At 44.8% G+C, this 22,522-nt stretch overlaps 1 protein-coding gene across 1 annotated transcript in view; it reads right to left on the bottom strand.

Annotated features, from left to right (window-relative positions):
* Nucleotides 1-22,522, bottom strand: part of LOC144755756 (uncharacterized) — a 103,251-nt gene that overhangs the window by 1,587 nt on the left and 79,142 nt on the right. The window contains exon 2 of the mRNA XM_078644974.1: nucleotides 16,791-16,862. The gene's annotated coding sequence lies outside the window, so the exon portion shown is untranslated. The remainder of the gene's footprint in view (nucleotides 1-16,790; nucleotides 16,863-22,522) is intronic.

Here is a 22,522-nt window from a genome sequence, read left to right as displayed (position 1 = left end):
ACCGGGTCAAAACCCCACAACAATTGACCATAGAAAGATAAACCAGACAACTTGCCTGCGATGGTGGTGTGAGACAAACCTTTGTCTATGAGAGTCATAACAAAATCGCAAATACTACCTTGTACCTTCCCCACTGACTCTGATCCGCCCAAACTCTGTGTGTAATGTAAAAACTCCTGCCATGCTTGCACATAACTTCTTCTAGTCGAAGGGGCAATGGACTGCTCGACTAGCTGAACGATCCTCACTCCCCTAGGCCCCAAAGGTTGTGTGGCACTTCTGTTTTTTGGAGATCTGCCCCGGGCGCCAATTCGCGGAACTTCTGCCACTGAAATCGGGAGAGAGCATCGGCAATGCAATTATTAGTGCCTGGGACATGTCTGGCTTTGAACATCATGTTGAAGCGCAAACTTAAAAGCATGAACATTCTCAATAGGTGTAAGACTCTAACGTCTTTAGCCTTCTGCTTGTTTATCAGATGCACCACTGCCATGTTATCAACATTAAATAACACCGACCTGTTTTGAAATTCTCGACCCCACACTAGTAATGCTACAATCAGCGGAAAAAGCTCTAGAAATGCAATGCTCCTACCGTGACTCTTCCAATGTTCTGGCCAACCCTCTGCACACCACCTTCCTTCCCAGAAAATGCCAAAACCACTGGATCCCGCAGCATCCGAATAGATTTGAACTTGCCATACAAAATTGTCATCCACAAAATGTAAAGGTATGCCATTGAATTTGTCCAAAAAACACAGCCACACTCGCAAATCTTCTTTGATGCTTTTAGTCACTCGAACTCTGTGGTGTGGGAGATATGCGCCTGATAAAGCCATCCCTAGACGTCTGCAAAACGTCCTTCCCGCCCTCACCACTCGACAAGCAAAGTTCAAATAACCCAACAAACGCTGCACCTGCCTCACCTCGATCTTATTGGTGTCCAAAACAGTGAGAAGAAACGCCTTGATCTCACAAATCTTACTCCGTGGTAGGCGTGCTGTCATGTGCATGGTATCTAATTCAAAGCACAGGAAAGTTATGACTGTTTCAGGTCCTTCGGTTTTGTCTGGTGCTAAAGGGACCCCCAAAACCTCAGAAAGCCTCTGGAAATGTGTCAGTGCTTTTTTACATTGTCCCGTGTTTGCCTTTCCTATGAACAGAAAATCATCCAAGTAATGACAACTTACACCCTCTGAACATGTTTGTGAAAAAATCCATTGTATGAAGGTGCTGAACATTTCAAAGAGCGCACAAGAGGCCGCACAGCCCATTGGCAATACCCTGTCAACAAAATAATGTCCTTGAAAGAACATCCCCAACAGTTCAAAATCAGTAGGGTGAATGGGCAACAAACGAAACGCAGATTGAATATCACATTTTGCCATTTCAGCTCCCTCGTCCATTTTTGTCACAAGCTCCATCGCTTCATCCACTGTTGTGTATGACACTGACGTGTCCAATTCCGATATAAAATCATTTATAGATCCCCCTTCAGGCCAGGATAAATGCTGTATCATTCTATATTCGCCAGCAATTTTCTTAGGAATGACTCCAAGAGGGGACACTATCAAATTCGGCAAAGGGCAATGCCGGAAAGGGCCCGCTATTCTACCTGCTTCAATTTCAGTCTCCAGTTTTTTACGGACCACCTCCGGCAGTTCCTTAGCCGAACGCAAGTTGTCAGCCCACCTCTGTTGTCTGGGGCCCTGATATCCCAGCTTAAAACCTTCCCGAAACCCCCAGAACAAACGAGTTGCTGCATCAGTATCATGATATCTATTTAACCAATATTTACAACAAGGGGTGGTGAGGGACAGAGTCTCTGAATTAAGCAGAATACTCTCACCCAGTCAAGAGATCAGGGCTAGATCCAACACCGTTTTTTAGCTCACTGCACCATCCCAGTTTCAGAACCTGGCTGTATGCAAATTAGTCTGTTCCTGTCCCAGTGCATGATGGGAACAGGGCAAACCAAACTACAAAAGCCAATTCTTACACTGGGAAGGAAACAAGCTTCCGGGGACCGGTTTCTGGCATTACAGCCGTCTTCGGCCCGGCTTGCTTGAATCCTGATGGTGCAATGAGCAAGGGACTCATGTCTGAGTATACCCTTCCACGCTTAGGGTGGACAAAAATATTTACAACAAGGGGTGGTGAGGGACAGAGTCTCTGAATTAAGCAGAATACTCTCACCCAGTCAAGAGATCAGGGCTAGATCCAACACCGTTTTTTAGCTCACTGCACCATCCCAGTTTCAGAACCTGGCTGTATGCAAATTAGTCTGTTCCTGTCCCAGTGCATGATGGGAACAGGGCAAACCAAACTACAAAAGCCAATTCTTACACTGGGAAGGAAACAAGCTTCCGGGGACCGGTTTCTGGCATTACAGCCTGACGCTCACTCTCTATCGCGCTCCTGGACCCTACCATTATGTGCGAAATCCGCAGGGGGAGATGTCTCGCGCCGCTCGCCCTGCGGAACCAACTGAGACGCGGCAGCCGGGAAACCCAGTTGAGGAGATATCCGGGGTAGGAGGTCAGGAAATCGGCTCGGGGAGGAGCGGTGGTGACGGTGGACGGAGCGCGCTCCCCCTCCAACCTCTGTCCCCGAGATAACACAGAGCAGCGGAGTCAGTGGTGATACCAGGGAAGGACTGGTGGTGTCCCCGCAGCGCAGTGCTGCCTATGAGTGTACGACTGGCGGTCGGGGCAGAGGCTGTGGAGTTGCCCCTGCCACCATCTAGGGCTTTCGAGGTGCGGACCGCCGAAGTAGAAGCTGCACACTGTAGCGGGCGGGGGCACCCTTTGGGCGCGATAAGGACTGATGTATTCCTGCACTGTAGCGCACTGTAGCGCTGCCCTCGAGTGAGTACCGGACGGCCGGGGCGGGGACTGAAGAGCTACCCCTGCCAAAGAGGCAGCAAAGTATAGCAGGCTTAAACACCCACAGGGCTCGGAGGGGATTGGTGGCGCTTTCACAACGCTGCACTGCCCACGAGTGATTGCCCGGAGGTGGGGGCGGAAACTGTGAACTTACCCTTGCCACCATAGTGAGTCCCCGCTTTCCGGGCGGCTGTTCCGGAGGCGGCATACCTTGACAGGCACGATCAGCGGAGAGGGTGTGGCGCCTCTTCCACGCTGCCTTTTCCAACATCGTGGTTCCAGACTGGCATTAACGCTGGAGCTGACCTCTCCTTCATCATATGGGGCGTGCGGTTCCATGACCCAGGGCTCCAGAACTGATCTGTACTGATCTGTCCACAGGGGCGCGGGTTGGGAGAGCGCCCAATTCCCGAAAGTAGTGGTGGTTTGGCCTCCCCATCCGGCTGTAGGAACCTACCTCCACTATTTGACTGAGGCGTTGCAGCGCTCAGAACTGCAGGCAGCACCACGCACAGGCCTTGCTTTCCGCGGACTCCTTCCGCCTGGCAGCAACATGAAGAACAGAACTGGAAGAGGACCTAACCAGGTAAAGCTGGACAAATACGCATTTACTAAGTCGCAGGGCGATGCGCCCGACAAAGAAGTCTCGTCGACAGCGGGGGCGACTGGTAGCGCTCCACAGGTCACCTTGCAAGATATTATGACTACCCTCAATAAGGTGGACTCCAGAATCCGGACTCTTGCAATTGACCTGGCATTGATCCGAGCGGATTTTAATAAAATGTCCACCAAAGTGTCTGAAGTTGAAACAACGACAGCCGCCCTATCATCGGACACTTCCACTCTCAAAAAACAGGTGCGACAGCTGGAGGCGGACAATAAGCTCATGATTAGGCATGGGCGGATTTCACGGATCCGCGATCCGCGGATTTTGCGGATTTGCGTATTGTTGATCCGCAAAATCCGCGGATCTGCGGATTTTTTTTTTTTTTCCGATTGCGCTCGTGAAAGTCAAGGATGCAAAGGCCTCTATCCAGCATCACAGCTGATTTGCGACGGTAGATTTGGGAAGAAAGCACACCTGCCCAGCCTCGACAATGCTCACGATTGTTTTTGGGCTGATGAATGCATCACTGAATTTGAGCTTCAACTAGGGCACATGCTTTATTGATATCTGTAAGTGCTTCCTGTTGAGGTTTAATTTTTGTGACAGGACCATCGTGCCAGAATGAACCCTGCCCTTCATATCCTGTAACTATTTTAGGATGGCGCCGGCAAGCTGCCAGCGCCATCCTTAAATAGTTACTAAGTTAGCTTCAACAGGAAGCATTAATAGATAAAATAAAGCAGGTGCTCGAGCACCTACTTTATTTTATCTATTAGAGCTTCCTGTTGAAGCTAACTTAGTAACTATTTCAGGATGGCGCTGGCAGCTTGCCGGCGCCATCGTAAAATAGTTACAACAGGCCAGGCTTCAACTTATTTCCCGTAAAGAATCACAGTCTGAAAAATAGTATCCGTGCGCGCTGGGACCACTTTCAATATGTGTTTATTTGTAACTTTCAAGTCCACGCCAAGCGCGGATCAACCCCAGAGCCTGAAAGTATGCCGCGCGCCTCGGAAGAACGGCATTTCCTGATTGTCCAAAGGACAATGCCCTAGAAAGCTCCAATATTTTCTTTAATATGGAAAGGAATTCAGTGGTTCCGAGGTCCTGCCTCTGTAGTTAACGTCCCCTTGTCTAATTAGGCCGTGATTAATGGTTTTTGTAAGATGTCATTCTTATTTCTGAATGCTCCGAACCCTCTGCCGCCATTTGTTTTGCCCCCGGATCCGCCGCTCGCGGATTTATCAAATTCTCGGTAAATTCGCGGGAGTTCGCGGATCGCGAATTTACCAGAAAATTCGCAAAATCCGCGAGCGGAACGGCTTTTGTGCTCACCCTTACTCATGATGGCCCGCCTCGAAGATCAGGAGGGACGCTCGAGACGAAATAACATCCGCCTTATTGGCGTTCCTGAAACGGCAGGAGGTCAGGCACTTGACCTTTTTTGGAGGACCTAGTAACGACTTATCTCCAGCGGAAAGGATTGTCGAATTTCTTTTCGGTTGAGCGCGCACCCCGGGTCCTGGGTGGTAGGCCGAAGCCAGGGGCCCCCCACGACCGATCCTGGTGCGTATATTCAATTTCAGGGGCCGTGATGCAATCCTACAAGCCGCTCGACAGGTCCCTCCAATCCGTATTGATAACGCTGCAATCACTATCTTCCCGGACTACACTGCGGCGGTTACGAAACAGCGTAGAGGATTCCTCGAAGTGAAGAAGGCTCTCCGGGAACGTGAACTGAAATATTCCATGCTATTTCCATCCAAATTGAGAGTGGAAGCAGAGGGTAAAACATGGTTCTTCTCCACACCTGAGGAGGCAGAGGAATGGCTGGACGGGTGGCGCAAGGCAGCATGGTCAGGCCGCAATGGCCGTCGTGACACAAGACGTAACGAACAGCAGGAAGAAACAGAGCAAGAATGAATATTCTTCTTTTGAAGCAGGCGAAAGGTCCGTCCCTGACTGTGTCGGTGGCCATGGTGGGCAACCTGGCCCTAACTTCCTTAGGACTGTATCCTCCTTTGTATGGTGTTCCGGGTAATAGAGGAATATGAGGATGTTGTAGAAGTTAATTGCTGCGGCTCACAGATACTTTCTGTTCTATACAAGGAGATTGTCCTGCTGCGATGTTAGTGGGACACTTATTAAGTGACTTCTCTCCATTAATCCTAGTTGCGGACTCTATTGAAGGGCTTTGGGTTGTTGAAGTTCTTGGTGTATTGGCCCGAAGAGGGGCAGGGGCTGTTTTCTCTTACCCCCTTCGTTGAAGTACTTGGAATGGGTATTAAGCACTCTGCTTTGTTAGGGTGGCGGGTAGTTTTGATTCCGTCGAGCAGGGAGGCAGGGTGGTGGGTGGGTAGGGCAAGGTGGGTTTTACGAACTGTTTCTTGTTCTGTTCTTTTTATGTTCAGGGCAATGTCCAATGTGGATTATGCAGATCATCATTTAAAAGGCACACGACATAAGGGTCGCTTGGTATTACTACACAGTTCATGGCGGTAGAAACAGGGTTACCATGCTCAGGGGAAGGTACTGTTAACCCTCCGAAGTCTCCAGTGTCTCCCCTGACGTTGCTTACTTGAATGAGCATGGACTGGGGGATAAAATTAAACGGGGATTGGTGATACAGTATATACGGCGCAGAGCACCAGCGGTGGCATTATTACAGAAAACACACCTGATGGGTGTGGCATGTAGAGCTATGGATCGCTGGGGATACAGACTGGTAGTACACTCAGAGTTCTCTTCAGGCTCACGGGGGTGGGCATACTGATACGAAAGCAGTTCCCACTGATAGTACACCAGACTTGGACAGATGATCAGGGGCGATTTGCAGCTATAGCATGTCAGTGAGAGGGGAAGCGTTTTAATGTAGTGTTGGTGTACATTCCCCCGGCCCTCCAGACTCTGGCCTTCCCGGTGCTTTGTGCATTTCTCTTGAAACTACCCGAAGGGGAACTGATTTTGGGAGGCGATTTTAACTCGGTCATTGATGGCACTAGGGACCGCTACCCAAGCAGGACGACTGGAGCGGGTGGTTCCCGTATGAAGGGGTTCATGGATGCTTTACGTCTCATGGATGCTTGGAGGTATAGAAACCCCAATGTACGGAGCTACACTTTTCAATCAGGGGTGCATAATAGCCTCTCTCGTATAGACTATTTTTTCCTTACAGCTGATAGTCTGGCCCATTTAACAGATGTTGAAATTCATCCACGTGGGATTTTAGACCACTCCCCAGTTTCCCTGGCCTACACAATGCACACTAAGGTGAGGAAGCGTATTTTCCCTATCTACCAGGTTATTTTCAGGTTCCCGCGATCCGCAAGGATATAGTCAAAGTCACAAAACAGTATTTTCTAGAAAATGTATTCTCAGTGCGATCCCCTTGTATATTATGGGAAGCATTCAAAACAGTGGTGAGAGGGCAGGCAATCTCCTCCATAACAGGCTATAAACGTCAGACGAGAGGTGAGTTAGAGACCCTGGAGGCAGATCTGGCTGAGTCGCAGGCTCGACATTTGGAAGATCCCACCCTAAACACAGTACAAACTCTTCGCCTTACGCGGAGTACACTCAACGAGTATCAGCGTAACCAGGTTAAAATGTGGTTACAAACTACACGGCATACAATATACAAAATAGGGGACAAAGCGGGTACGCTTCTGGCGTGGTTAGATAAGAAAGAAAGGGCACAGAACACGATAGCACAGCTCCGTACTCACACAGGGGAAGTAGTGACCGCCCCCAAACATATAGTAGAGGCCTTGGGGGGCTACTTTGAACAAGTATACACTTCTAACTCTCAAATGACAAAAGAGGAGGCGCAAACCTATATTAAAGATATTAAAATGCCTCCCCTGTCTGAAGAAGCGGCTCTAACATTAGAGGCCGACATTACGATTGATGAATTACGGACTGCCATCCATGCCCTACAGCCGGGGAAATCAGTGGGACCCAACGGAATCCCAATAGAGCTCTATAAACGCACATCTGACCTGACTGCCCCACATCTCTTGCAAATGTGCACAAATAGTTTAGAGGAGGGGGAGCTGCCCCGAGATCAGCGACTGGCCACCATCATTGCGGTGCCAAAACCTGGTAAACCCTCGGATGAATGCGCCTCCTACCACCCAATATCTCTACTCAACGCCGAGGCCAAGATACTGGCAAAATTGCTTGCCACCCGCCTAACCCCACACCTCGAAACTTGATTCACCCGGATCAGTCCGGGTTTATGCCTAATAGGAATACTGCGCTTAATCTTATACGGGTGCAGGCTTTGATGGCGCGTATGCCATGACTCCAGGAGCCTGCAGTTATCCTTTCGCTCGACGCCCGCATGGCCTTCGATATAGTGGAATGGCCTTACCTGTTCCCAGTTCTCAGACATCTGGGCTTTGGCCCCAAGTTCAGAGCGTGGGTGAAATTGTTATATTCGCGCCCGCTTGCATATGTGGTGGCGAATGGTCACATCTCAAGAGACTTTCCGTTGGTACGGAGTACGCGCCAGGGCTGCCCCTTGTCTCCATTGCTGTTTGCGTTAGCTCTGGAGCCATTGGCGGCCTGGATCCGATGGGATCCTATGATTCGGGGCCTTAACTGGATTGCGACCTGGGAAGACCGCATCTCCCTCTATGCGGATGACGTGCTGTTATACCTGTCTTCCCCAAGACGCACAATATTGGCACTCTTAAATATCTGTGAAATATTCAGTCGGGCATCGGGTTATACCATCAATTGGTCCAAGTCAGAGTTGTTTATCCTTAAGGGCTCGACCCCATTGCTCCTGGCGGATTGTCCACTTACGGTTAAGGAAGACTCATTCAAGTACTTGGGTATTTGGGTAACACCTGGACCGGATGCCTTCTTCCTTAAAAATGTATACCCCCTACGCGAGAGATTTAGGCGTGATGTGCTGCACTGGCATAACCTGCCTCTGACCCTCCTGGGCAAGGCAGCCCTTTTTAAAATGATGACGCTTCCCTGATTTCTTTATGTGCTGGAAAATACCCCATTCCAGGTCCCTTTAAAATACTTTAAAAATTTAGCAGCAATGGTCTCGTGCCTCCTATGGGGAAATAAACCTGCGTGTGTTTCAAGGGGTAAACTGGTCCGAGGCTGGTATGACGGCGGTATAGCACTCCCAGATATTCAGTTGTATTACTGGGCAGCCCAACTGAAAATAATTAACCAGTGGTTACACACACCTCAAACAGAGCCGGCGTTCCAGGCATATAGGTATGAACTGGGTGAGGCGGGAGTTCTTTCCGCATTATATGATAGGAGATGCTCCTCCTCCCTTTTGAGACCGACGGCGCATACGGTTAGTATCTGGTATATGGCACAGACCCGCCTGAAATGCAAAGATGCTATTACGCAATTGACCCCCCTGTGGGCAGCGTGGCAACTGGGTAAAGTTCGCAATAGCAAAGGATTCGGGGCTTGGGACCTCATAGGCATCTCCACAGTGGGAGATTTATGGAAGAGGGGTGAAGTAGTGACTTTTGAACAGCTGCATGCACAATACGACTTGGCACCTGCTGAGAAATTTCGGTATATGCAGATCAAGCACGCCCTGGAATCGGTCCTACCGCCGGGCACAGAGGGGCCTGAGGCCACTCCTCTAGAGGACAGATTACTTACTGAACATATGCCCAAGAAGGCGACATCATTTACTTATCGTAAATTAGTCAACAACACTCCGGACCCAACACTAAAATTGAAGCTCAAATGGTCCACTGATGTAGGGGACTTCGACGAGGCGGACTGGCAAACAGCATTGTCCTCCCCGCAGGAAGTGGCGATACCCTCTAGACTACGACTGGTACAGTTGAAGATATTACACCGCGTGTACCACACAAGGGTCACACTTCACAACATGGGGAGGGCAGCACATCACTTTTTCCTCAGAGGTTGCGGGGAGGTGGGCTAAATTCATGAGAAAAATATCACAGGTGGTCGAAGTATAAGTTGTCCCAGAGCCCAGATGCTGCCTCCTTAATCTGTGGGAGCCGAATAATCTAACCCACCCTGCTCAGGACTGGGCGACGCTGAGTGTAATGTATGCCAAACGCAATATAGCTAGATGTTGGGGGTCGGAGGGGATACCAACATTTAAAGATTGGTGTATGGATCTGGACGCAGCAATGATGGCAGAGAGGGTGGTTTATCTGCACCGTGGATGCCCCCGGAAATGGGAGAACATTTGGGGGGCCTGGAACAAGTACAGAGGTTATTTATGTGAACCACCAACACTGGAGGGGGAAAGTGAGTCTGAGTAGGTGATGGATGACCGGGATGGACCCTGATGATGCACCAGTGGGAATGTGTTTCTTGCCGCTGTTTATACAGATGGATAGATTGTCGCAAAGGTTTAATGCACGCTATCATAGCCAATGTCTGTACCATTTGATTGTCATATGCCCTGCATTGTTTTTAATAAAAACATTATTTTAAAAAAAGTGTGAGTGAGGGGTTGGCTGTTGCTTTTACACACGTAACGTCTTCATGTATCTTACTAAAAAGGTAATGCAAACAGAACTATCACTGTGTGTATCATAACATGTCACCTCAAAATGCCAACAAGCATGAAAATACATGAATATGGCCATATTCAACTCACTTGAAGCTAGGCTGCTCTCCACAAGACAAAACAAGCCCGTTAAAATTATTGAGGCTAAGGAGCAGAAAATACCGGAGCACACAGACAAGTCCAATAGTCATTCATTAGAGCCAGTAAAAAAGTATTCCAATGTCAAAGTTGCATTTGTCTCGATTTATTCTTTCCACTTTCATTTATATTTCTTGCCTCAGAGACGTCATATCCAATAAAGACAGGCATCAGACACATGTTTCATCAGTGAGACTTTTTCAAGGCTGCAAATGATATACATAGCATCTTACACAGTTGTTACAATGACATAGGGATAAAAACTGCAATTGTTAGATCACCATCACCAAATGGAACACGAAAGACACTGTTATGGTCCCGAAAAATACCCAATAAAAGAGCCATATGCATAAGGTGAGTTCCTAAGAAAGGATTGTGCCTCACTGACTGTCCATATTAAAGATGTGCAAAGTGCTATAGAGTGATGACAAGTATACACATTAGAACAATCACGGTTATGAGAGAGGAAACACGCCGTGGACAGTGATAGTGAACACCCCAAAGGAGGCAGAGGGGGAGAGAGGTTGTGGTTGAAAAAAGACCCCATACAGTGAGAGGCTAACAGAGACTTAGCAAGAGTTGAAGAAATTAACATACATTGTGCATGCAAGGTCAAGGAAACTGTACCTGAAATATATGAGCAGTGCAATGTTCTAAGTATACAAGAGAAGTAAAGGCTCACTAAAAGGTAGAAAAAATATCAATTTCATCCAAATTGTAAGGTGGGATTGTGTGTGTCAGACGTTAAAAGGCTGCCCAAAGTGGCATTTCAAGGTAAGGGGGCAAGGAGAGAAGTAATCGCCTCACCGCTGTATATGGCATATAGCCCGGTTGTGTAAAACAACAAAAGAGGAGCACCAGTTGAAGAACATGACCATTAAAAGTAGCAGTGGGGTACACAGAGTAGTTCTGTGCTATGAGGGGCAAGGTGAAGGGAGGCACCCTCCCAGCAATGCAAGGAGTATGGTATGAATGTGGAGAACGAGAAAAAGGCACTCGTGGAAAATTACAAATGTTGGTTGTCTTGTCATCCATATAGCATCCTTTGTTGCAAACAGACCGTTTCTATAGTAGTGCTGACAAGAAAAGTACCCTTCTGGTACCAGGGAACGTATCTATAAAAACAGAGGGGGTGGTGTTGAAAATTAATAAACCAAAACACCAAACGTAAACAAGTTGAATGTGGCTGAAGATCAGCCCTCTATCTTCCTCATTTAAAAACAAAAAATGAAAATGAAGGTCATGTATACACGTGCCGATTTAAGAATTGGCAAGTGTGGACCCATGCAGACCAAAAATGAGACGAGAAGTGTCCTGTATCCGTGAAATTGATAATTAGAGATCTATTGGCACGCTGCAATTAGACAAAGAGAACAATCTCCAACAGCTGCGCCAACGTGGTACTCAAATACGGGCAGTACCTAGCTAGTCCAAGTGGAACATACCGGGTAAGTAACAGAGTAACACACCCTGGTGTTGAAAGAGGGTAGAAAAGTACACATGAGGCCTTGATAAGCCTAAAACCAAAGACACAAACAAATTAATGTGTTGCTGTGACGTGCTGTCATGACGGAAGGGCAGAGTCAGATCAAATTTGATTCGAAGTGCGCGGAGCGCTCACCTTCAGAAGTGACAGAGAGTCTGTGAATGTAATCTCGATAATATGCCAATGATATAAATAACAGCGGAGCGAGGACTGACAATGAGACGAGAGCTGTATTAAAGGTGCGGACTGTTGCCATCATAGCAGAGGGAATAATTCCCAAAAGTGCAGGTAAAAAGGGGCAGAGACATGTAACAAGAGGAGAAGCCACACAATTGTGCAGAGTACCAAAAAGAATATATTACATAGAAATGTACTCTGTGTCACGGAAATTTAAGTCACAGTAACAAATATTAAAAGGCAATATACGTAAATTTCCATCGTACAGTATATTGTTACAATTGACTAAGTAATTTAGTACATACATGAGTAAACACCAATGACGACAATAATCATAGACACATGTGCCAGAAAACTGTGCAATCAAAAGTATCAGTCAGAGTCATGGCTACAGCTCGGCAATTTGTGAGATGTGATTACTACTGCCTCATAAAAGCTTAAAAAGTATACGGTTCCGAGTAAATCACCTAAAGGGCAACTCCGTTATAAGATGGAAACATTCAGAAGATGGAGGGAATCAGGCAAGTAGTAGCAAAAGTAACATGTATTGAGCAAACAATGGAAGTCAAAGGATGGCCTTCGGATGGCAAATGGTGATCACTTTCGCGGCGGCTTTAATGTTCCCAGTGGCCGCGCGGCTCACTGAGAACATGAAAGCGGCCGTGAAAGTGCTCCCAAAGGCTGCAGGCTGACAAATGGTGCGCGCTCCCGGCGCACTTGCACTGTACCCGATCTGCCTGCAGACTTTAGGAGCACTTTCAGAAGCCCCACTAAATATTTCGCAAAGCATCGCTTACGCGATAGCTTAGGCGAGACCTAAAAAGGGGCTAATTGGTCCTGATAGCATTCATAGAATTCGGCCGGAATTCCTTCCAGGTCAGGAGTTTTTTGGGAGTTTAAAGCATTAATTGCTGCAAAAATTTCTTTGATGTCAATAGGGTTCTCTAAAGTAGCTCTATCATTATCAGAAATCTGAGGCAATCGACAGGAATTAAGGAATTCACTGATAACACTATTATTAGGTGTAAGAGGTTCATGTTATAAAGAAGAGTAGAATGAAAGAAACTCTTTCAGTATGTCCTCAACCTCCGTCACCAATGTACCTTTATTCGTCTTGATGGCTGGAATTTGAACTCGTACACATTTGAGACGTAGATAATTACCAAGAAAACGACCCGATTTATTAGAATTAAAATACAAATTTGACTTCTCTTTTGAGATAAGTAAACCTGCTCTTTTACTAAGCATACAATTATATTCGTAGAGGTATTTCTGAATTTGAGATTTATATTTTGGATCTCTAGATGTAATAAAAAATCAGTCCACTGCTGCAATCTGTGTCTCCAATTTATTGAGGTGGGAATAAAATGTGTATTTTTGTGTGCCATAATAGAAATTGCAACTCCACGGATAGAAGCTTTAAAAGCATCCCAATGTATGGTTTTAGAGGTGTCATAGGACTTATTATTCGAAAAATAATCAGAAATAGCTGAGGCCATTTTTTAGCATTGGTGGGGTTAAGAACTATTTCCGAGTTCATTCTCCATCTTTTATTAGGAATTGGAGGGTCGGAAACAGATAAAGAAAAATAAATTAAAGCATGGTCTGAAATCGTAATAGGGTGAATAACTGATTCACTAATCATGTGATATATATTACGTAAGGATAATAAATAATCAACTCTAGAAAAAGAAGAGTGAGCATTGAAATAAAAAGTACAATCTTTGTCTATAGGGTGTTCCAGTCTCCATAAATCTACCAATTTTGTAACAGAAAGAAAATATTTCAAAGCAAAAAATGCATTGCTAGGCCAGAACTTAAATGCAGAAGACCGGTCCAACAAAGGATCCCTGATAAGATTAAAATCACCGCCCAATATAGGGGTCGCATTGCCAATTTTTAGTGCTTCATCAGAGACATAGGACCAAAAGGCACAGGGTCATCAGAGGTAGGGGCATACATATTAATCAAATTTAAAGTAAGTTTATCAATGAGAACTTGAGCAGCAACAAATCTACCACCTGCGTCATGGTGATGTGACAGAATTTGTGCACGCGTTTTGTGTGAGAAAAATATAGCTACTCCATTTTTACTTTTTGCAGCAGGAGATTAAACTATAAACCCTACCCAACCCCTAGACATAGTATGCCGTATTTTTTCATTAGCATGAGTTTCTTGAACAAAACAGATATCAACCTTAGACTTGTGTAAATATTCTAAAATTTTACGTCACTTAACTGGATTTCTAAGACCCTTCACATTTAATGAAGCAACAATTAACTTTTGTAGCCTAGACATACTTTCCTATAGGGAAGAAAAATAACAGGACAGAAAAAATAGAGAAAGATAGTAGCACATATAAAAATGACCAAACAAGACAAACAACTTGAAACGAGGTCAGTCACCAAGACCTCATCCCAATAGAACATTAGAGACGGAGGTGCAAAGCAAGAAAAACACCATTAACATGCACCTGCAAAGAAAATGAATAACCTGCATTAGGAGGGTAGACTTTTTTTTCATTATTATCAGCCCTCAGAACCAGAAGGTTGAGAGTCCATGAGAACAGGATGATGTTGATCCAAAAATCTTATTAAATCGTCGGGCGCCGAGAAAGAAATGCTGTTTTTTCAGATGTGCATGACCATTTTTGTAACCAGCTTCTCACAAACGAGGACGTAAATCTGAAAATTGGTGTCGTATTTGAACAGTCTCTTTTGCACAGTCCTGATAAATAAATACTTTATTTCCTTCAATTAGGAGGGAAGGAATCTCTCGGACAGCCTTACGTATATGAAGGAGATGATGATGCTGCAGAACTTTAAAAATGATTTGTTGTGGTTTGGCTTGATGGGTTTACGAATTGAAGGTATTCTGTGGGCTATATCAATCTCGAAGATCTCTGGAAAGTTAATATTTAATAGTTTACAGAGAAGATTTTCCAAGAAAAGACGACAACTCTGACCTTCGACTCCTACAGGAACATTAAAAATGCGTAAATTGTACGGTCTATTTCTGTTTTCCAAGTCAAGTAGGGAACGGTAGAGAGAAGCAACCTGAGTAGGAATTGGAGCTATAGCTGTAATGGCTGCAGTATTATCACAAATCCTAATCTCATTGTCAGCAACTCTCCTCGATAAGGAAGCCATATCTCTATGTATATTTTTTATATCTGAGGAGATGGTGTCCGTGTTGGTATGGACAGCTTGAATTTCCTCCAAATTTTTTTGCCAAGCCAATGAGTCCTCTTGGGAGTCAATAGCTTTGTCTTTAGCAGGAGGAGGTGAGACAGCTTCTTTGCATTTATTTGGACCCATTTTAGACTCCATACTGGTAAGCAGGGTGCAAACAATAGTGAGAGGAAAATGAATTACACCACAAATAACAAAATGCCTGCAGTGTTGTTGTATAGCATTAAAGGACCCTACTGTAATTTTCCCGATTAATTTCCTTATATAGATATAAATCACCATATCTTTATATAGGCATAGAAATCATAACCATATTTAGACATAGCTCATGCAGTCCAAATACGGAAGGGCTACTTCCACTAGATCCGAAAATTCACAACGATTTCTTGGAAAACTCTGCTTCATTAGCTAGGGACTTCCCCTTGCTTGAATACTGACTTGTCCAAGAACTCATGGAGTTTTCAAGGAACTGAGACTCTTTGATGACATTATTATGTCCACCTTTACGTCAATCTCGGTACCTTAAGGTATAATTATGCCCGCACTTGCCATAGCAAACACACGGTGGATTGGAGTAGTTCGACTATCTTCTTGCCCGACGCATCCTGCTACAGCAAGTGCCGAAGGAAGCCGAACCGACAGCAGACGCACTGAGAGAGACGCTGTCTTTTCTCTTGCCGAGAAATCCAGCTCCAGTGTTTCCAAGCTACCCTTGCGGGCTCTTGGGAATTCGAGTCCTGGGACTGACCTCCTTCATTCTAAAACCAAGGTACGAAACTGATTGGACCCTAAGAGAAATCTTGGATAGATTCTTGGCAAAGAATACTACATTTATGCTACACCTCACTTACTTCTTCCCTCGTACTAGACTTAGGTTCGGTACATCGGGGTAGGCGTATTTTAGAAGCACCAGTTGAGTACTTTTTAGCCTCTTGTTATTTATGTATGTATTTATCTATGGTCTAGGAATCATACAATGCTTTTACATTTTAAAATACTCTTTTTACTGTACGCATTACACTTTGCAACCAGTATTACGATTGTAGCAGTTCATTTCTTCTGCATGAGAAAGAAGACTGCTCAATAAATACTTTTATTGAAAACGCCCGTCTCTCTATTTCTCTGCACCTCTGGTGAAACGATGCATGCACAAATGACTGAGTAAAATATCTATCTATTGTTTCCACGACTCTGAAGATCAGTTTTATCTTGGGGAAACAAAGTTGTCATGTTTATGCAGTTGTCAGTGTCATGAAATCCCCATCTGAGCTCCTAAAACACATCCAGTAAGTCCTCGGAACGCCACATACAGAATGCCGCTCTTTAAACCATCTCTTTAAACCATAAAAAACCCACCCCTTTCCCGTGCACCAGCACTCCATGGTTTATCAGTGTGTTTAATGTAATAGTATTTGACTTTGGTATGTACTTTGAATCATGGTTTCATAGTTTGCCTCCCAATAAGATATTCCGTTTGTAAACTTGCTAGGATTACAATGCTTAGTATTGTACTCAATTGTTTTATGGTTCGCTTTTGGCACTCAGCATTTGCCTCTGCTCTGAGCGCTCAGAGGTATTCTAGTGATCTTCGGGAAAGGAAGGCTCTTGTGCGCATCGGCCCGTTGTGACCATGCGCACGTTCATTTTGGGTGCGGCTGGGTGCGGCCGAGTATTTAAACCGCACCCAGCCTTCTGGAAGACGCTTTGCCTTCCGCTCTGCTGATGAAAGGTCACGCTCGGAAACCCTCGCCTTTGGAACAGAAAACACTCACCTGTTTGAAGGATTCTGGACTCTCGTTTTCTTCTTCGGTTTGTTCTTTGTTGATGACATTCTTCCCAGCAACCTGCAAAGACAAAGCAAAGACAAAAGAAGAAGATAAGTATATTTTCTTCTAGAAACCAAGGCGCCCTTCGCAAGAAAGGCAACAAGAACTAATTTGGAACTTCTGATTTTAAGAAGACAACTAAAGACTTTGTAAAGATATTTTAATTATGTAAATAGTGAGTCAACTTGCTATATGGTCCAGAAAGGCATTGTGAAACATAGAGAAATAGAGAAAGGGGGGAGTTGCTGTTCTTTTGTGGATTTAAAAAAAAAATCTTTTACAGAACTCTAGACTCCAACAACAAGAGCTCAGAACAAGTCATATAAGTAAGTGATTATAAGCTCTGAGATAATTTCATTTGTAAAACGTGAAAAGGAAAGTAAAAGTTCTTGGTTTTATTTAGCTGATGTGGGAAGGAAAGTAATAGTTCTTTTGTTTATTTAGCTACTCCTTTCGCAAAAGCGGACAAGAGAACAATAACCAGAAGTCGGCTGACAAATCTGACCATCAAGACAGAACAAGACATACTGGACGAAAATCTAGCAACAGCTGCTCGCAGGTAGGCGCATATTTTTACACACAAAAAAAGACAGAGTAGAAATAATAGTGTTTTCTTCTGAGAAAGAATTCAGAAATTAGGTCTTAGAGTAATCCAATGGTACTTGTTGATTCGCAGGTCGACAGCAAGAATAATCTACGCCCAGTACTGGCCCTCCTCCCAAATTTCTAAATTTATTCTTGTAGTAGTTTGAATTCACAAGTTTAAAGTTAGTTACTCAGGAAGTTGGTCCCTTGCGTCTCTGCGAAATCTGCTACGTCATCTAAAGGACGTCTGCAAAAAGGCAAGGTAAGAGACGACGTAGTATTGGTTTGACAGTCAGAAACTAAATCCCTTCTTGTAAATTCGAGAAAGTTTCTAGTGACCTCTGAGCTAGCTGGCACTCACAATTAAGTCTAATATATTCGATAGCGACCTAGTAGACATAAGTCCTACGTCACATCTATAGGATATATTATTCCAATGCGCAGAGCCTATTGGGAATATAGGAACTACACTACATGGCGCCCAACGTTTGGTAAGGCACTAATTTAACACTACATACTAGAGAACTCAGTCGTGATTTTCACAGAGACCCCTTTATCCCGTAAAATACTCCAATAGACGTCTGGAGTGGGTTAAAGGATAAAAAATCCGCCATTACTGAGCAGGACGAAAAATCCTATGTATTAGTTTTGGTTTGTTCAACGTTGAAGGATGCAGTGTTCCAAAAATGTTGTGCACCTTATCTTTGTCTCCTTGAAACTTGCTCTGCAAAACTTTTTACAAAATGTCAGATGAAGATAATCCCGGGGGCAGTGGAATTGCAGTAAATGCAACCCAACCGAGCTTAGACATTACAGGCTTCCAACAAAATGACCCAGATGCTATAATCATCCCGGAAAATGTAAGGAAAACAATAGCTATAAAGCTTATAGAAAATGGCCTATCACCAAGAGGTGGTAGGATTATATTTGTCATAGAGTCACATGAATTTCGGCAGACAGAGGTATTCTATTCATGGATTATCTTTCCACAAGCAAATCCAAAAACACATGTGTTCCACTTCTATAAAATAGAGGAACATCTAGCGGAATACGTTCCTTTCGAGGACATTGAAATTCCACTAACTTACCAAGAGCATCAGCTCTGGTTTAAAGGCGCCCTACAACATCAAAATCACATTAACAGGCTCGGTCCACTAGGTAGACCAGGAGCTATACACCACATCCTGCCATAGAACAAATGACAGGTCCAGAACTGTTAGCTCAGTTAAAACAATTAATTAAAATACATAGACAATTGGTACAATATGTCATGCGGACACTAACAGTCCAACCTGCTATCAGAATTCCACAACAAACCCTTCATCAAGGGAACACAAACAAAATTACACCACAGACCATACAATCAGTCATTGGTAAATTACCCACAAAAAGGAAACAAATTCCATTCTGGTTAGCTCACAAAATTACTCAGATCGAGGCAGTATTTCCCGATAGTACACCTCATGAGAAACACAGGATTCTAACAATATGTTTACCAATGGGGATTGCACCACACCTGGAGGACTGTGACACTTGGGGTACAGTCTTTGCTGCAATCTACACAAAAACGCATGGTGTTCCGTCCATGGCGGTAATACCAGACGTCCTGAAACAGATTCAAAATTAATATGGGGCAGACCATGCTTTAAATCTCGGTATGAAGTTACTGAAAGATTTCAAACAGGTCTCAGCTATAATATTAGCAAATATTAAAGGCGAAGCAGCATCCGTGGCAATCCGCCAAAAACTAAAAGAACTTGATGAAACTGAGCAACCATATGAACTGGCCAGAATAATAGAAAAATCGTATGAAGAACTAGGAAGAGATAGTTTGGGAGGGAAACCAGTAAAGCCCGAACTAACAGAAAATCCTGAAAAAGTTTTTATCAAAAACACACTCACTACTCCTAAAAAGAAGTGGGAAAATACACTTCCTAAAGAGAAGTGTCTCAATTCAGAGGAAGGTCTCCTCAAAAGGAGCCCTCTGAAAACAGGTATAACCTCAGAAACAGGGAAAATGTGAGAAAACCTGATAGATATCAAGATACTGATACACGTTCCTCTCGTACCTTTCAGACTTCCACGCAGAAATCCGAATGAAGAGGAGGATCAGAAGACAAGGAAGAACGCGTAAAGTCCTAAGTCAATCAACACGTTCCGAAAAATAAGAAAACTCAATTTACCAAAAAGAAGGTAGCAAGTCTTAAAATCAGACATGCCGAGGATCTTGAGGACACAACTCAAGAACGGGGAGTGGGCCCAGACAATGCTGGATAGGAGTTACCATAGCTCGCAAGATCCTGAAGGATCATCTGGAGACAAATGTCAAATGTCAAATTCTCTTATATAGCGCACTTATCACCAAGGAGGTCTCAAGGCGCTCTGCAGAGAAAAGGCAATGATCTACCAGAGTGAGAAACAAACGGTGGCCCTTATTTAGGAAAAAGCCACGCTTTCAATCCTCTCCTAAATTCTAGGTGATTGGATAAAGACAGAAGACGGGTGGGTAGCTTATTCCATAGCCGTGGAGCCACGTATGAAAAAGACCTGCAACCATGCCTTGACGTCCGTGCTCTGGGCTGGGACAGCAGGAACTTAGAGCTAGAGCGGAGATCTCTACCCGGGATATACCAGGCCAGTTTTTCTTTTAGATATGAAGGACCAACACCGTGGAGAAGTTTATGAGTTAAACTCAGGATTTTAAATTGACATCTTTGGCGCACAGGAAGCCAGTGCAATTTCCTCAGAGTTGGTTTAGAGGCAGATCTTGGAGGCAAGCCCAACACTAGTCTTGCTGCCGCGTTCTGAATAGTTTGTAATTTTGTCAGCAGATTCTCGTTAATGGAGGCAAACATGGCATTTCCATAATCAAGCCTGCTGACAATCAGACCCTGAACCAGCGGCTTTCTAGCTTCAGTTGGGAGCCATTTAAAGATGTTACGCAGTTGTCGCAAGATCCCAAAGCACGTCCCGGCAACCTGATGTACATGGGCCTTCATAGAGAGATCCCCATCAAGCGTGATCCCCAGATCTCTTACAGTCTCTTTAGGCTGGGGGCAAGGCCCAAGTTCTTGAGGCCACCAGTCTTGGGACCAAAAGGTCTTAGCCTTACCGAAAAGAAGGATCTCAGTCTTACTGCAGTTAAGTTGGAGCATGTTCTCACTCATCCAACTTTGGATGTGAATCATGCATCGGTTGAAATTTAAACAAGTATCCTGAGGGTTAGATTTACAGGTAATAAGTACCTGAGAATCATCTGCATAAGACACAGTAGAGAATCCGTAAGATTTTATAATATGGGCCAGAGGACGGAGATAAAGATTAAACAACAAGGGACTTAGGATGGATCCCTGCGGGACCCCTATGGATAGCGGAATAGTGGGAGATGCATGCGAGTTCATCCTGACATAGGCACTACGATCCCTGAGGTAGTCTGCGAACCAAGCCAAGGCGTTACCTCTGACACCAACCTCCCACAGACGATGTTTCAAAATGCTGTGGGAGATGGTGTCAAAGGCGGCAGAGAGATCTAATAAAACCAAAATGGCTGATTCGCTCCTATCCAAGGAAAGTCGGATGTCTTCCACTACTTCTATTACTGCGGTTTCCGTGCCGCTCACGGCACGGAATCCAGACTGTGACGGGTCAAGAAGGGCATGGGTTTCAACATAAGAGGACACACGTTTGTTTACCAGATATTCAATAACTTTCCCAAAGAAAGGTAGTAACGAGATCGGTCTATAGTTGGAGAAAACAGAGGGGTCACTCTTTGGTTTTTTAAGGATTGGTCTGACTTGCGCCACCTTCCAATTACTAGGAAAGGAAGCACTCTCAAAGGAAGCATTAAAAATGCTAGTCAGATCATCAGCCAGCAAAGGGAATAAATCGCTGCACTTACGAGGAAGCAAAGGATCATTTGGAGATCCTGATTTAATTTTTTTTAGTGCTAGTAACACTTCTTCGGGATTGGTAGGCTCCAATTGTATCATGGAAGGGCAATCCAAATTGTCAAGGGCGAGCTCAGAATTAAGGATGGTCTCCTCATTTGCGGGCATAATTTGTGGGGCAGAAGGAAATGAGGAGTATATTGACTGGATCTTACTATGAAAGTAGGAAGCCAGTGAGCTAACCCATTCTGGCTTGGGGTCAAATTTAGATTGTTCAACCTGCGGGGTTGTAAACTCCCTGACAATATTATACATTTCTTTACTGGATTGAGAGGCCTTATGTATTCTTTGCGTGATGTAGAGAGATTTTTCTACCTTTATATGTTTCATATATCCAGAATGGATTAGTTTATACTTCAGGCGGTCTTGGGATGTTCTGGACTTTCGCCACAGCCTCTCCGCCAGTCTACAGTCAGTTTTCTCACGTCTCAAACTCTCCGTGAACCAGGGAGAGGCCATTCTTTTCAAGTTTACCTTCCTTTCCGGGATGATATCGTCAAGCGTGTTTCTGATAGATAGCTCGAATTGCGTGGCCATTGTTCCGACATCATCAAGATCGTTAATCAGAGGCTTAAAGAAGGTCTTAAACGCCTCCGGAGTTAATTTGTGCCAAGGTCGAATGAGCGTCGATTCTTTATGGTCGGAGATCTGTGGCCTGGAAGGAGTGGGAAAGGTAAAATTTACTAGGAAATGATCCGTCCAGATCATCTGTAAAGGGGGATCACAATGTAGGTCAGGCATGTTAGTAAAAACTAAATCCAAACAATGGCCGGCACGATGAGTGGAACCTTGAACCCGCTGAGTTAGTCTCAGGGTTTCTAATGTTGAAATTAAGTGACAGGAATCTCCATTATGTGGAAGCTCGGCATGGTAATTAAAATCACCTAATAAAATGAAATTATCTGTGGCCAGCGCGTGAGAAGCTAAAATATCCATCAGGTTATTGGCAAATTCAGACTTGCCTCCTGGAGGTCTGTACACCAGAGCTGCTCTACCTAACGCCTTCATGTTATATTTTATGTTAATTATTAGTATTTCCAGCGAATCGCTGGAAAGCGAGTCGAGGCATGTGATCTCTACTGGGGCCTTTGCGGCTACTGCAAGGCCACCCCCTCGTTTGCCCACTCTATCAAGCCTGATCAGATG

Source organism: Lissotriton helveticus, chromosome 5_1 (genome assembly GCF_964261635.1).
Source record: "Lissotriton helveticus chromosome 5_1, aLisHel1.1, whole genome shotgun sequence".
Classification (NCBI taxonomy): Eukaryota; Metazoa; Chordata; class Amphibia; order Caudata; family Salamandridae; genus Lissotriton; species Lissotriton helveticus.
This window is presented reverse-complemented; position numbering and strand designations above follow the sequence as displayed.